This window comes from Mirounga angustirostris, unplaced genomic scaffold, assembly GCF_029215605.1.
Source record: "Mirounga angustirostris isolate CCGP_5_RB_7025 unplaced genomic scaffold, mMirAng1.0.hap1 SCAF_4, whole genome shotgun sequence".
NCBI lineage: Eukaryota > Metazoa > Chordata > Mammalia > Carnivora > Phocidae > Mirounga > Mirounga angustirostris.
Genome location: NW_026991712.1, coordinates 186,727,125 through 186,738,511, shown reverse-complemented (window position 1 = coordinate 186,738,511; position 11,387 = coordinate 186,727,125). Strand labels below are relative to the sequence as shown.

General features: G+C 49.2%; 1 long non-coding RNA gene across 1 annotated transcript; it reads left to right on the top strand.

Annotated features, from left to right (window-relative positions):
* The first annotated feature begins 4,806 nt into the window (after positions 1-4,806).
* Positions 4,807-11,167, top strand: LOC123858483 (uncharacterized). Its single transcript, XR_006794164.3, has 4 exons — positions 4,807-5,390; positions 5,550-5,743; positions 9,194-9,279; positions 10,942-11,167. It is a non-coding gene; the product is annotated as an uncharacterized LOC123858483 (long non-coding RNA).
* The last annotated feature ends 220 nt before the right edge of the window (positions 11,168-11,387 follow it).

The window sequence follows — 11,387 nt, the reverse complement described above, 5'->3', positions numbered from 1 at the left end:
TCCTGTCCTCCCTCCTCCTCCTTCTCCTGCTATCTCTCTTTCACTTTCTCTTCCTCAAGCTAACCCAAGACTTTCACCAACCCCTACACCCTATAAATATCAGCACAACATGTTCAGAGGTTTATTGGATGTTTGGAACACCCTTGGTACGAATCAGGGAGACGGATGGATACAAACAACACAGGTCAGCCCTGCCTCCTGTGGTCTGAGAGACACTGAATCTCTTTCTAGTAAAACTGTGATGCCTTCTTTGGGCCTCTAGAAGAAACTCAGCAATGGCCCTTCAGCCAGCCCTAGACATCACGGCTCTTATGGAGGCATACAAAGTGAGCACATCCCTCTCTGTTGTTGACAGCTCTATAGCACTTGGTTTGAGCCATTCTTCAAATGCAGTTTTGCTCCGAGTCCTGAGCCCTCACTGAGAGCCTTGCAGGTGGTCAAGACTTTGCTTAGATCCAAAAGCTGAGTGACTGCACTAAAAATAAATGCTTTGTGTTGTACATAAATACTCTTTATGGAAAAATAAAGACCTCAACCACATCTCACACAGCTAAATCAGCCAAAAATGCCCCAAATGTGCTGGCCATAGACAGTGCCAGGGTTCCAATCAGGAGAACAAGAAACACAACTTCCAAAAACATTGGGGGTTGCCCAGAATTAGCCACATTTCGGATTGACATCACATTCTTCCTCAAGACCACCTTCACTTCTGATGCCAATTACACACTCAGAGGGTTCCCAAAACCACACTCAGTCTTGATAATTCTCCACAAGTCCTCACCGAACTCACTGAAAACTGCTGTACTGATGGTTAGGGTTTATGACAGGGAAAGAATACACACCAAATTCAGCGAAAGGAAGAAGTATACAGAGTGGAGTCCAGGGGTTTTCTAAATGTAGTTTGCATTGTTGTGTCCCCCTGAAGTCAGGTCACGTTACCCTCCTTCATAGATGTGAGAACACACAGAAATTTTGCCCGCAGGGAAGGTCATCCTAGCCTCAGTGCCCAGAGTTTTTACCAGGGTTTCATTACATAAGCATGGTTGATAGGATTGCTCATTTGGTTGATTTCAGCTTCCAGGGCCATTGATACCAATAGCCAGGCACCACCTACACCCATGAGATTGGTCTTTCTGGCATGGCCAGCCCCCATCCTAAATCCAGTGTGGCCAGCCTCCAGGTTAAACAAAGACACTCCTGCTGGATATGATATAGATCACCTCCCAGAAGCTGAGGTCAAAGTCTAGATCTCTCTTTGGGAAAAGCCAAATTCTTTACAACCAGGGATCCAGAAGAAGGTGCAGGAGGTGTAAAAAGGCTGTGGCCAGCAGGGTCATGAGTGTGTGGAATGAGGAGCTCCACTTAGGACAGATTCCAAAAATCAGAATCTCAGAATGGATGGGGTCAGTTGGCAGAAATGTATCCTTGTTATTCCAAGACCTTTAATTGCAGCCTCCTCCCTTCTTTTCTCTCCCATCTGAACTCCCCAGAAGTAGGGGTCACCTTGCCCACAATTTGCCCTTCCCTCCCGGCAATCAGAGCTAATGCATTCCTAAACACGGTGTAGCAAAGACCAACTAATTATAATGCAGTTGCTTGCCCTTATTTTATACTCTGTATTTCCCTGCTTGTTGAGTTGAGAATTGTAACCCTATTATTAATTCATTAAGACACATAATTTCATGCAAAATAATGTGTTTACCCTCTTCTATTAGGTTAAGGTAGTGTGATTACTGGAGCTGTGTCAGGGAATGAGCGACACGCTCCCTGGGGGGCATTCTGAGCCGCTTAATTTCTCGTCGGTCAAATACACGGAGCCAAGGAGACTTGACTGTGGTTCTGATTTTTTGGCATATCCTCTGTTTGGATCTAAGCGAGATATCTGGTAGAAGACATTAAATGAGAGGAAGATGCTTGGGAAAATATTGTTTAATCGTATTTTTATCTGGTTGGTATGAGATGATCTTCTGCATCTCGGCTTGGTGTTGCATAAAAGGGTTCATTTATATTCTGTAAGCTCTTGGGGAAAGGAAAACCAGGGCCTTTTCTGTTTTATGTGGAAAACTGAGATTTTATTTCAGATGGATGAGTTGATGGTAAAGACCCACCCAGAAAAAGACCCAAGAAGGCCCGCTGTACCATCCTTGGTCCTCTGCCTGTTGACCCCCAGATCCTCCTCATCTGCAAATGACCCTCACTGACACCACTCTGACACCTTCCCAAGACCTCCCTGGCATTCTCCTGCACCCAAGACGGTGGGAGGAGACATCAGGATGCTCCGGACTCCCCGCAAGCAAGCTAACTATTCTGATCATGTCAGGACTTGGATTAAAATATCAAGTTTGAGGACAGGGAAAGGATGGGCTTTATCAGCTTGCCATTTTTCTTCCTAAATAATCCTCACTAGATTTTAGCGACTTTTAACCCCTAGAGTTGGACGTGAGATCCTTCTTAAGCAAAGAGGAAGAAAAACGGATACAGAAAAACTAGAAAAACAGCAGAAACGTTCCCCAAAACCAATGGGCAGCGAGATAGAAGTGGGTCTTCCTGTGTGTTAACATAAACCACAGATGAAGGGAAAGAAATGAAGCCAAAGGAGGGACAAAACAAAAATGATAACTTTACAAATTGTAGCAAAGTGGAAAATACCGCGGCAGGGGCAGGCGGGTTGGAGTTGTCAAAGGGAATTACTTTCTGTTCTATATTAATGTTCTCTGTTCTTCCTCCCACGAATGACTAATCTTGTTTTTCGTGAGGACGCTTTTTCCAGTACACTCTGCTTTTGTTTGTTTTCTCTGTACGTATTGATAACTCCTCTGCTTTTATTGGGCCGTCTGTCCCTGGAAGGGCTGGGTTCATGGTGTGAACGCAGGCAGCGTCCTCCAGCTGGAAGTGACCTCAGCATGGACTCTGCACAAAACAGCCATGTGACCAGGGCAGCTCATTCTGCCCCGTGACTCTCAGTTTCCCTGATGCAAAGCGCAAGGGAGAAGGGCCCAGGAGCCTATTTCGCAAGCTCACCAGGTGAAACTGTCAAAAGCTAACTTGGTTACACAAATGCAAAAAATGCGTTTTTATGAACAAAGCGTTTGCTTTGTTTTTGCTCCTTTTTCCTAGGAAGGCATCTTGGTTCTTCCCTCTCTTGCAGTCTAGGGACACTCCCTAACCTATTGCTTAGGGGTGAGTTTCACTTCTGGGGGTAGCGGGAGACCCTACCTAGAGCAGGCTGCACTCCATGCCTGGCATGCCCCTCTGAAGACCCTCAGATCTACACTCAAAGCTTGCTTTTTCTCTCCTTAGACACATGTCTGCATGAGGCCCCAAAGAATGTCTGTTCACCCCTAAGTTCAATAAGTGAGTGACAAGTCAGAAAAGAATGTTGATCAAATGGTAAGACATGAGTCAGTTAGAGCAGAGTGTCCACCCACTCGTCAGTAAATGCACTGGGTGGCTGACCCTGAGCACGTGCTCTCCTCCTGTTTCAGAGAGCTCCGAGTCCCACTCTCAAAAACCCAGGTGATGCTGCCAGGGGGTACCAGCATGTGTTCAAATACAGTAGTAGGATTGCCACTAAGACCCCAAGAGACCCGTGTAAGGAGACAGCCATTGGATGAAAGGTGTCTTAATTTGGGTCTACCCCCAAGGCAGAGCCTGGGGCAAGGGCTGGGTGCAGATGCCTCATTTGAGAGCAGACCCCACGGAGCAGGGAGAGAAGACCCTCAGGAGGACAAGTCAACTTCAGTGTGCACTGTTGACATTGGGGCACTGGACAATTCTGCCAACCAGGAAGACTCACCTGAAATTCTGGAGGAGGAGGAAGGTCACCCATCACCTTTCACTGCTGGTCGATGAAGAGGGGCAGCCGCAGTGTGGCCTCCTGCCCTCGGAGGCCTTGCCCGAGCAGGCAAGCACCCTGCTCCATCACAATGGAGAGAATGAGCTCGGCAAGCTCACAGGAATAGCGGGTTTTCTGGCTGGGACAGAGACCTGGGTGGACAGCCTGGATGTCCACGCTGCTCCTGACGGTTCTCACCCAGTGGGTGCCCAGGGGCCAGGGCTCAGCCCCCGTCTCACTCCTTCAGCACCAGTGTAAGTGATGCCTGTAGGCCCTCTCTCTGCTTGAAGAGCCCTGCAGCGTGCCACAGCGAGGCAGGGTCTCCCTCTGCCGACCTTCCTGCAGATGCAGGAAGCGTTCTCTCCAGGACCCATGTGCCGCCTGCACATATCCCACTAGGCTCTGCTCATCTTTCTCATCCTTCCTTGTGTTCATCACAGACGAATTATCCTCACCACAGAACCCTTCAGCTAAAACCCCAGGCCTTCTGACGTGCTGAAACATTCCCCCTGCCCAAGCTTCAGCCCACACCTCTCGGTCACTGTTTGATGCAAACACAAATAACTTTGGAAAGGAGCAAAAAGGGAGAGAAGGTGCCAGGGTGAGTGGGAGGCCTCTGTGCCCAGACAGAACCACCAGTGAGACCACGCTGAGCCTGTGGGTGGTGGAGCTACAGGGAACACAGGAATCAAGACAAGTGGCTGAGAGAGAAGGCGGGGGAGGGGGGAGGGAAAGGAAGGGAGGAAGGAGAGAGGGAGGGAGGGAGGAAAGGAGGGAAGGAGGGAGAGGGGTACAGGAAGAGAGAGAGGGAGGGAGGGAGGGACAGGAAGAGAGAGAGGGAGGGACAGGAAGAGAGAGAAGGAGGGGGGAAGGTGGGAGGGACAGGAAGGGGGCGAGGGAGAGAGGAAGGGAAGGAAGGAGGAGAGAGGTACAGGAAGAGGGCGGCCAGCAGACTGTTGCCATAGGACGAGCAGAGTAACATCAGCGGGAAGTTGGGAGGAGCTCCTGGGGCACAGGACCCAGGACAGCCAGCTCGGGAGGCCTGGACTCCTGCACAGGGTTTCATGGACTGCAGACTTCACTGGGACTCTCTGTGTGAACTGCCCCTGCACGTGCAGGGCACTCCTGGCTTCTCCGTGCCACCTGCACCCTCTCCTGGCCGGGACCAGACCACAGAGTGGCCGTTTGGCCAGGACTCAGGTCATTTTCAGAATTCTAAGGCCCGCTGTGGTCTGGGGACCCAGGTGAAGGGAGAGGCAGGCTCCATGGCCACGACCACCAGTCGGCACACCTCAGACTGACCTTGTTCCACCTTCTGTGGACGCCACCGCCATGGCGGGAGAACGGTCAAGATGAGCCATCGTTCTGACCAGTACGTCCCTGGATAACGAACAGAGAGGCTGGAACGATCGCTTCATGGAAAATTCCTTTCTGGCCTCAGGGTGCTCTCAGATGTGGGTTCCAGGTGGGGCTGTGAAGAATCTGATAACCTTGCTGATGCTCTGGAACAGCTCATTAAGGAAGGAACCTGAGCCTCTCCAGCGTCTTGCATAAGGTGAATGAATGAATGAATGAATGAATGGCCAGTACATGTGTTTAAAGTCAGGACACACTTCACACTTGATGTAGACTGAATGTTTGTGTCCCCCTAAGATTCATGTTAAATCTTCACTCCCAATGTGATGATATTAAGAGGTGGGGCCTTTGTGATTAGGTCACAGGGGTGGAGCCCTCATGAGTGGGATTAATGCCCTTAGAAAAGGGGCCCTCAAGAGCCCCCTCGGCCCTCTGCCCAGTGAGGACACAGAGAGAAGGCGACTGTCTGCAAAGAGCAAGTGGGTCTTCTCTGCAGACCGCGAATCTGCCAGCACTTTGACCCTGGACTTCCAGCCCCCAGAACGGCAACAGGTAAGAGTGAGAGTCTGTGCTGTTTTTATTACTGCAGCCCAAACAGGCTAAGACAACATCCACACCAGATTTCAGCCCTTCTGCGTCCACTGCTTTAAAACGTGGAGGTGGCTGTTAGGATGGCCTGCACTTCTCCTTAGGGGATGGGGGATTCCATGTGAAACGCCATGATTTTCGGGTTTCACACATGAAAGGGAGCTCGCCCTCCTTTTGGCAGAGGTGAGCCCTATCCTGGGAAGCACACAGATGCATGTGGACCAGCCAGAGCCTCTTGAACCCAGGTATCCAAATGTCTTTGACTACAATTCATTTATCCAGTTACTCAACAAATGGGTATTTGTTGAGTGCCTACTATGTGTACTGGGGCATATCAGTGAGGAAAACAGGCTCGCAGAGCATTTTCCAGGAACGAGACAGACAACAGGCAAAACACATAATAGTAAGAAGAGTAGAAGACAGTGTGAAGAAATCTAGAGCAGAGGGTGTGGGGCTGCACATCTCGGTCCCTGATTGGAGAAGACCTCTGGGGAAAGGCGACACGTGAGCAAGGACTTGGATGAGGTGGGGTGCCCTGGGGCTGTGCAGGGGGAGAACATTCTAGGCACACTTCCGACACTCACTCCCTGTCTGGTGGGTGTTGTTGGGTGTCCCAGAAAGAGAAATCGGGTGGGGTTCCACCCACAGATGCCCTGCCAGCTCCCAGGTTCCCACCACCCCGTGTCACAAAACTAGCCATCCCTCTCCGACTCTGCATGTTGTGGGGGACAGCTCCTCCCAAGCACAAGGCTGTAGGCCCACACCTGAGACATTTCTGGGGAGTTGTGGGCATTCCTGGGGAGTTTTGTGTGGCTTCCATAACGAGCCCCCCAAAACAGGGGCTCTTAAACAACAAGAATTGGCTGTCTCCCAGTTCTGGGACCCAGAAGTCTGAAATCGAGGTGTTGGTGGGCCTGTGCGCCGTCCAAGGGCTCCAGGGGAGGATCTTCCTCTGCTGATGGCCCCAGGCTGTTCTTGGCTCACAGGCACATCCACGCCAGTCTCTTCCTCCATCTCCACGTGGCCAGCCCCGCTGTGAGTCTCTTCTTCAAAGGACACCAGTCATGTTGGATCAGGGTCCACCCTAACTTGACTTCATCCTAACTTGACGACACCTGCAAAGACCCTATTTCCAAATCCGGTCACCTTCCCAGGTACGAGGGGGTCAGGACGGAAGCATATCTTTCAGGAAAAACACAACAAGGTAGTGGAGGAAAGATAATTATTCTGTCGACCCACACGGAGACTCTATCATTGTGGTGGTTCACACCCTCACTGGAGTGAAGACAGGCCGCCTCTATGTTCCAGGTGAAGGTGCTACTGTCTAAGTGTGTTTCTTGTCACTCGGGGCTGTGTAGACACAGGTGTTCGGGTTGGGAGCAGCGTTGCCCGTTAATTACTGGCTGTCGTGATTTCTGTGGGGATACAATTACTCAGTTTTGTTCACTCCAAAACAGGAAGAATATGCTCCCGTCCAAGCTGGGTACTGCCACAGTCTCCTGGGTAAGCCGGGATGTCTCCTGGCTTCTGGTCTCTCATTTCTGGTATCCAATTTTCTAATGCTTTTGGTCGGCGATTCCCTGTGGTTGAATCCTTCTGGCTTCGTCTTTATTAAAAGTCTTTAGATGTTGAATTTAATCTCATTTTGGTATTCATGGGGAACATACTCAGAGTTTTGCTGAGCTTTGTTTCTCCAAAGGACTGAGAAAATTAACTCACGTGAACAACTGTGCCGCGCTTGTCCCTCATCATACATTCCTTCCGTACCCAGAAGCCTCTAGGTTTTGTGTCTTTTGAAACAATAACCAAAGAACAATACATTTCCACTTGGGGTTGCTGTCTTGGACAGATGGCTCAGCACTTTCTCATTTAGCGAAAGAACAATGACGTGGGATATTTTTCCTTCCCTACCAAAGCTTGCTGTGGTTACATTTAATTAACTATTCTGCTTTTAGTCAGTAAATCAAGCAACAAATTCCCTGGTTATTAAAGGTGAATGCAAGGACTTGTGGGTAAAACCTCATGCCTCAAATTTCACTAAGCTGCTAAATCCAACCTTGGGCTTAATGAAAAGAGGGAAGACCAGGAGTCAGGAGACCTGATTGCCATGCTGATTCTACCATTTCATCGCTGGGTGACCTTGGGGGAGCCCTATAACTTCTCTGGGTCCTCCTTCCTCGCCTGCAAAATCAGGATCATGCTATCTGCTCTCTACTTAATTCACAGAGTTGTTGGGGGAAGACAGTGAGGAAATTAATGTAAAGCCACCCTGGAAAAGATAAGGCATTCTAACAGACCAGGAGTCAGGAGACCTGATTGCCATGCTGATTCTACCATTTCATCGCTGGGTGACCTTGAGGGAGCCCTATAACTTCTCTGGGTCCTCCTTCCTCGCCTGCAAAATCAGGATCATGCTACCTGCTCTCTACTTAATTCACAGAGTTGTTGGGGGAAGACAGTGAGGAAATTAATGTAAAGCCACCCTGGAAAAGATAAGGCGTTCTAACAGAAGTATTTTATTTTAGCCCTATACATCTCCCCTGAACTCATTAGCTGCGAGTCAAGGGCACAGATGCCAAACCAGGCCAGAAATTATCTGGTGATGACTCCTGAAGATCATGAAACGTATTTCTTTGTGTCTTTAGCATGACCTTCAAAAGTTTTCCTGGTAACTGAGGACAAGAGAATTCTACAGAGCCATGCCCTTGCCTGTGTAGGCTTACAGGCCATTTTAAGAAAGTCTTAATGCAGCTGTTGTATTTTAAAAAGACAAACCTTCCTGGCCAGGATGATCAAACATTCTTCCAAATGCCGAGGCTCCAGATGGAATAAACGCAAGCAGGGGCCAGGTCAAAGATGCTGGAATGATAGGGGACCATGCCCTGGGAGGTGTGAAATCACTTGTCTAGACTATGGCTCTTAGTCTCGAGAGATGCATCTGAGAAGCTGACCTACTCCTTCACTGCACAGGACATTATTAGAAAAAGACTGATTCTCCACATACCACCTCCATCTAACCTGATACGCCTGTCCAGGGCCTTGGGGGGCTCAGAGGCGGGGAGAACAATTGTTTTCCCCCCGGGAAGGCAGGCAGACACGTCTGCCACTGAGACCTGGCAGTCAGTCGCAGTGTTTACTGAGGATGGGGAGGGAAGCAAACGCATCCTGATGTCCCAGGGATCTGGAGCTGGAAAGCATGGTGGATATTAACCATCGAGCTCACCGACTTGCCAACTGTTTGCTTTTATGGTGGAGCCGTTTGTTTTCGTTGATGCTCTTTTCCCCTCAAATGAAATCTTACATGGAAGGTATGTTTGGAAAGAGATCAAGTCCGGCCGCCCAGGTGGAGGGTGGGAGGGCTGTCTCTCTCCCCTGCGATGTCTGGAATCTGATCTAACCCCTTATTTCCTGCAGATGAAGGAAGGGAGGCTCGGGGACAGGAGTGGACACTGGCTCTGGCTCCATGGACTCTCTCTCCAGTGCTCTTTGAACCCACCACAGTGAGTGTGCTGAATGCATCAGACACACCTCCCCTGTGTGATCTGGCCCATCACCGACACGCTACTTTCTGAAGGCATGCACATGTTCTGCCTTCATTTTCCTCCATTCTAAGCTTAGTGATAACCTACCAGCTGCCATGCCAACAGATGAAAAGTTTCTCCTTTTTCTATAGTTTCTAAAGTATGCAAACACCAATGCAGAATACCCAACAGCACTGTTTTGGTGACAAGAGACACCAATTCAAACAGGCGTAAGCAAGAAAGGGTCATTTGATGGCTGTATACCTGTACCGTGCAGGACTCAATCTACGATTTCAGGGTCCCGTGTCTCTCTTCCTGCATCCCTCCCTCCCTCCCTTCCTCTCTCCACTCCATCTCCCCTCACTATCTTTTTTCTGTCTCTCTCCATCTCTCTTCTCCATTCCCCTCCATTTTGTTTTGTTCCCAGACAGACTCTTACCTCATGGTGGCAGAGTGGCTGCCAACAACTCCAGGCTTCCATCCTCGTAGCTCCAGAGAGGTTCCATCCTCCCAGTGATTTCTACAGAAACCCTGGACCCACCTTGATTGACACAGATCTGGCCACTGGCCCATCCCTAAGCCAAGTACTGTGGCCAAGGGGACTGGACCTGCTGTCCCAGATGCTACCCCCATCACTGGGGTGAGGCTGACTCCAGCCAGAGCACGTGGAGGTCAAGGAGAAGGAGGATGGCCTCCAGGGAATGTGATTTTACTGTTATGAGGAAACGTTGAACAGGCAAACAGCAAAATCTTGTATATTACAATCTATCTTCAGTGCTAAATTCTTAGGAAAATGTCAGCATATTGGAGAGATCGTTTATTTAAAGGAAACGAAAATGCAATGTTTAATTTTAAATGTAATCCTTCAAAGAATTAAATAAGAATCAAAAAGCCAAATTCCAGAGATGTTCATAATCACACTATTTAAATAGTAAAACAACTGCTTCACCACGGCTGGACATTTAGTTAAGTAAATCATGGTACATCCTCTTAATGCAACATTATGCAGCTTTTAAAGTGATAATTATGAAGACCGTAGCAATGGAGATAATGCCTCTGAGAGAAAGTAGAGTGAAAGCATAAAACAAATCTCATGTCTGCTGTGTTATACAGCTACCAAAACATTCAACGCTTCGGCAAATATTGGAAGGGGATATAGGAAAATGAGAAAACTTCCATTTGTTGGCCTGGCGAACTGGTGGGTGATTCTGTGTGTTATCAGTAACTTCAGTGAAAAAAAAAAAACAGTATCAGATGAGTGAATCTGATACAAGGGGACCCTTTTCTTGGCTGGTGAGCTTGCTGGGAGTGTTCTGACAGGCTCCACTCTGTAGCTCCCCACTCCACCACCAGAAAGACAAGCTGGGATCCAGCACCTGTCAGTGTTAATGCATGAAGGCAGGTGGATCTGGAGGCTGGGCACAGAACAATGAGATGTTCTTAGATGTGGGTAGAACATGACTGTGGTGTGGGTGCCAGGTTCTGGTATGTCCCACCCCTACTTGTGTCCTTCCCAGAACCTCAGACTGTGACCGCATTTGGATATAATAGAGTCATTGCAGAGGTAATGAGTTAAGATGAGGTCATGCTGGAGTAGGGTGGGTGCTAAATCCAATATGCCTGGTGTCCTTATGATAACAGGAGATGCTGATGCACAGGATTGAAGGTCATGGGATGACAGAGGCAGACACTGGAGTGACGCATCTATAAGCCAAAGAAGGCCAAGGTATGCTGGCTGCCACCAGAAGCTGCAAGTGGCAAGGAAGGATTCTTTCCTGGAAACTCCCAGGAAGCAAGACCCTGCCAACACCTTGATTTTTGACTTCTGGCCTCCAGAACTGGGAGAGAATAAAGTTCTGTTGTTCTAAGCCCCCAGTTTGTGGTTTTGTTATGGCAGCCCCAGAAATCCAGATGGGTGGGGGCTGCTGTTGAATTTGCCAGAAGCCACTGGAGAGGGGCTCCAGCTTGGACCTCAGAAGGGAGCTGGCAAGGCAGAGCCTGGTGCTGGGAAAGTTGGGTCACTAAGCAGCTGAGCATGCAGGTGACCCAAGCCACAGGTGCATCTTCAGCCCTCGGTGCTCTGGGAG